Source organism: Heterocephalus glaber, unplaced genomic scaffold, assembly GCF_053883595.1.
Source record: "Heterocephalus glaber isolate CG9 unplaced genomic scaffold, H.glaber_assembly_v1.0 deba00001760, whole genome shotgun sequence".
Taxonomy (NCBI): Eukaryota; Metazoa; Chordata; class Mammalia; order Rodentia; family Bathyergidae; genus Heterocephalus; species Heterocephalus glaber.
The window spans coordinates 3,014,648-3,019,044 of NW_028258457.1; the positions used below are offsets into that span (position 1 = coordinate 3,014,648).

At 50.1% G+C, this 4,397-nt stretch overlaps 1 pseudogene across 1 annotated transcript; it reads left to right on the plus strand.

Moving 5' to 3' along the window:
• Positions 1-301: 301 nt before the first annotated feature.
• On the plus strand, positions 302-3,634 carry LOC147821179 (chromodomain Y-like protein pseudogene; annotated as a pseudogene). Its single transcript, XR_015447425.1, has one exon. The product of XR_015447425.1 is annotated as a chromodomain Y-like protein pseudogene (transcript).
• Positions 3,635-4,397: the final 763 nt, after the last annotated feature.

Genomic DNA, 4,397 nt, shown 5'->3' on the forward strand with positions numbered 1-4,397 from the left:
CCTAACTTCCCCGCAGCGGTCCCAGCCCCAAGCCAATGGCTGGCTACAGATTGGGGCCTGCAGCTGCCCGACGGTCAACCCACCCACCCAGCCCATGGGAAATGACCCAGGAGGGGTCCAGTCCTTGCAGGCTGAACTAAGAACCTGGGCTTTAAAATACTGGAGACTGGGCTGGGGATTTAGCTCAGCGGTTCCAGTGCCTGTCTCGCAAGTGGAAGGACCAGAGTTCCATCCCTGGTACCAATATATATATGACTGCAGTTCCCCACATCATCAGTAGGCGAATTTGAGGCGCTCTTCTCACTTGTGTGTCAGTCTATCCTTCTGCAAAACGAGGCTGCTTCATGCCAGGCTCAGTGGGGTTGCAGAAGAGACCCTGGTGGGCAAGACAGCTGTCACTGCCTAGCATACGGAAGGGCACAGAGAGGACAGAAAACTGCCGGAGTAGCGGCGGAGCGCGAGAGGCGCCCGGGTGCACCGCGCCCGCGCCCGGCGTGAGCAGGAAGCGCCGGCCACGCACGACCAACTGAAACAAAGTGCGGCCCCGCGCGCGCCCGCCGCCGCCATGGCCTCCGAGGAGCTGTACGAGGTCGAAAGGATTGTTGACAAAAGGAAAAACAAAAAAGGGAAGACCGAGTACCTGCTGCGCTGGAAAGGCTATGACAGCGAGGACGACACGTGGGAGCCCGAGCAGCACCTGGTCAACTGCGAGGAGTGCCTCCATGACTTCAACGGGCGCCACAGCGAGCGGCAGAGCGAGAGCGCCGTCCCGAGGGCCAGCAGGGCCTCTCCCGGCAACGCCTGGAAGCAGATTTCCAGCTCCACCAGCAGCGGCTTCTCCAAGTCCGCCCCGGAGGCACCGGTGATGGGCAGGGACCCCGAGTCCAGGAGCAGTGCGCTGCTCGCAGCCAGCCAGAAGCTCAGGAGAAGCACAGCATCCGCCCCGCCCAGCCCGAAGAGCATGGACCTCGCAAAGTCGGGGATCGAGATCCTCGTGCTCAAGAGCCCCACTAAGAGCAGGACCGCTGTGGACAGCTTTCCGAGCGAGGGCCCTGGGAAGCTGGACCCCGTCGAGCAGGGTCCCGAGGACTCGGGGGCGCCAGAAGTGGCGGCAGAGAAGCCCGTGGGAGCTCTGTTGGGCCCTGGGGCGGAGCGGGCCAGGATGGGGAGCAGGCCCCCGATACACCCGCTGGTGCCTCAGGCGCCGGGCCCCGTGACCGCAGCCATGGCCACAGGCTTGGCCGTCAACGGAAAAGGTACGTCTCCGTTCATGGATGCGCTCACAGCCAATGGAACAACCAGCATACAGACGTCTGTTACAGGAGTCACAGCCGGGAAAAGGAAATTTATTGACAAAAGAAGAGGCAAGCCTTGTGACAAGCGGGTGCGTTTCACTGTGAGCCAAACAGAGAGTGCCTACAGATACAGAGATATTGTCGTCTGGAAGCACGATGGCTTCACCCACATCTTGTTGTCCACAAAATCATCAGAGAATAACTCACTAAATCCAGAGGTCATGAAAGAAGTCCAGAGTGCTCTGAACACGGCCGCGGCCGATGACAGCAAGCTGGTGCTGCTCGGCGCAATCGGCAGCGTCTTCTGCAGTGGTCTCGACTTTATTTACTTCATACGGCGTCTCACAGATGACCAGAAAAGAGAAAGCACGAAAATGGCCGAGGCGATCAGAAACTTCGTGAATACTTTCATTCAGTTTAAGAAGCCTATTATTGTAGCAGTAAATGGCCCAGCCATTGGACTAGGAGCATCCATATTGCCTCTTTGTGATGTGGTTTGGGCTACTGAAAAGGCTTGGTTTCAAACACCCTATGCTACCTTCGGACAGAGTCCAGATGGCTGCTCTACCGTTATGTTTCCCAAGATTATGGGAGGAGCATCTGCAAATGAGATGTTGCTCAGCGGGCGGAAGCTGACAGCACAGGAGGCGTGCGGCAAGGGCCTGGTGTCCCAGGTGTTCTGGCCGGGGACCTTCACCCAGGACGTCATGGTTCGCATCAAGAAGCTCGCCTCGTGTAATCCCGTTCTGCTGGAGGAGTCCAAGGCCCTCGTGCGATGTAACATGAAGCTGGAGCTGGAGCAGGCCAACGAGAGGGAGTGCGAGGTGCTAAAGAAGATCTGGGGCTCAGCGCAGGGCATGGACTCCATGTTGAAGTACTGGCAGAGGGAAATCGAGTTCTGATCGGCGGCCACGCGTCGGGGACACTAGAGCTGGCCTGAGCGGGACGTCGGCGGCTGCAGTTGCCACGGTCCCTCCTCACGGTCTGAAACACGCTCACCCGTAGCTCATCCTTGGAAGCAGGACTGGAGACAGCCAAGCTACTTCCGAGGAGCTTTTCAGTCCTCTACCTTTAAGATAAATAACCACAAAGCTCTTTTGTCCAAACAGCATTATTTTATACTTATCCACACACAAGTGTAAAAGCGGAGTGGTGAGCACTAGACTGCTCTCGGAAACTCGCTCTTTGTTTCCTTTGGCTGGTACTGTATAAAAGAGAATTGTGTTTTGTTCTTTGAGTGACAGGAAAGTCTGGAGTGTTTGTTTTCCTCATTTTTCCCTCCTAAAAGCCAGCCTCACCTTCTGTGCCCCGCATAGAGATACAAAGATCTGGGATGTTTCCTTTGCCTCCAAGGAGCCAGGCGCAGATACTTCCAAGATGCAGAATTCTAAATTAGAAGCAAAACTCAGCTTCTAGGAAAAGTGTTTCCTGGGACAGACTCAGGCACTTAGGGTTCATTCCAAAGCACCTTTGGGTTCCCCCTTCTTTCCTGGTATATCCACTTCTTACCCAGTTAACATGAGGAAACCACTGTCTCTAGAAGAAAGCCTGTTTTGCAGTATTAGTGAGTCGCTCACTAGGTTAAAAATGAATATCTAAGTTACAAGGTAGTCCTAGTGGGCTTTAAGTAGTTTTTCTGACCTTTTTGGAAAATAACTCCCTTAAGTGCTTCTTGTTGCTGGGTGAGAAATACTACTTTATATACAGTTTTGGGTTTCTATCTGCAGACATGATTGATGTATTACACCCAATAAAAGTATTTTTGTGTTTATAAAGTGTAATTTTTAGGTTCACTTAGAATATATTTTATTTACTAAGTTAAAATTCTTCAGACACACTATTAAATACAGAAAGTCCTTTCCAAACAAAAAGAACTACCTTTAGTCGACACTTAAACTGCTCTCGGTCCTCACTCTTCCTGCACGCCACGTACTATGCACGGCACGGGTCTGAGAGCACCCCGTGGGATGGGGCGCCCCCTGCAGGAGGGGGGCTGATTCCCGACTGCAGAAGCCTGTGAGTGGCTGGGGTTCTGGGTTTGCAATCATATTGAATGTATGAAGAATGCCATAAAATCAAAACCTTATTTTTGTACAGTTTTGAAATTTATACTTAGAACTGACCAACTCCCCGGCCACACGGAGAGCTGTATAGTGTGTAAATCTGCCTTTACCTTGGATCGATTGGTACAGTATTTTTGCATCTGTGGGACCTACTTTTTTGTTCAGTAGTTTGAACTATATATAAACTGTACAATCTGTAAAGGTTTTATAGAACAAATATTCAGCTGTGAAAACTGGTTAAATAAACTAATATTTCTTAACACACACACACACACACACACAACAAAAAAAAGATCAGCACTTCCTAATATTGTGTTAAGAAATTGCACCAAACGTGATAAAGGGAAAGTGGATGGAGATTAAGGAGAAAAACAAAACAAGAGGAAGAGGGAGAGGACATGAAAAGAAATTTGACTCCATGTATTTGTATATTGGTACCCAAGAAAAGCATAAAAATGTTCACAAATGGTGATTCAATAAAACTATCTTATGCACATGGAAAAATGAGTTCATGACTCATGCTTTATGCTATATAAGTTATGGTGGGTTGTAGACTTAACCATAAAGTTAACTGCTTCTTTTTTGGTCCCAGCCCAGACCCTGGCACAGAAAATGCTCAGGGCAAGGATCCCGAAGAAATTTCAGTGAAAACATTTTTCAGAATTCCCAGAAATTCAGATAAGAATTCTGAAAGGAAGGCCATTTGCCTATTTCATGTCTTATGATATCTTTTTTTTTCTTCCTTGAGGCAGAGTCTTCCTCTGTAGTTCAGGATGGCCTTGAACTCACTATGTTGTCCAGGCTAGCCTCAAACTCAGTGATCCTCCTGCCTCAGCCTCCTGAGTGCTAGGATTACAGGCAGTCAGGTCCTTTTGTGAGATGAAAATACTGCCTCTCAAAGGGCCTAATAATATAGCACAGATCCAACCTTCTTCGCAAAACCCTGACTCTGAGATATCCTAAAAGACTCCGTAAATACCTCTTGTGAAGAAGTGGTATTCATTGCTTGAAAGAGGCACCGTGCGTGGGAGTCTTTGCA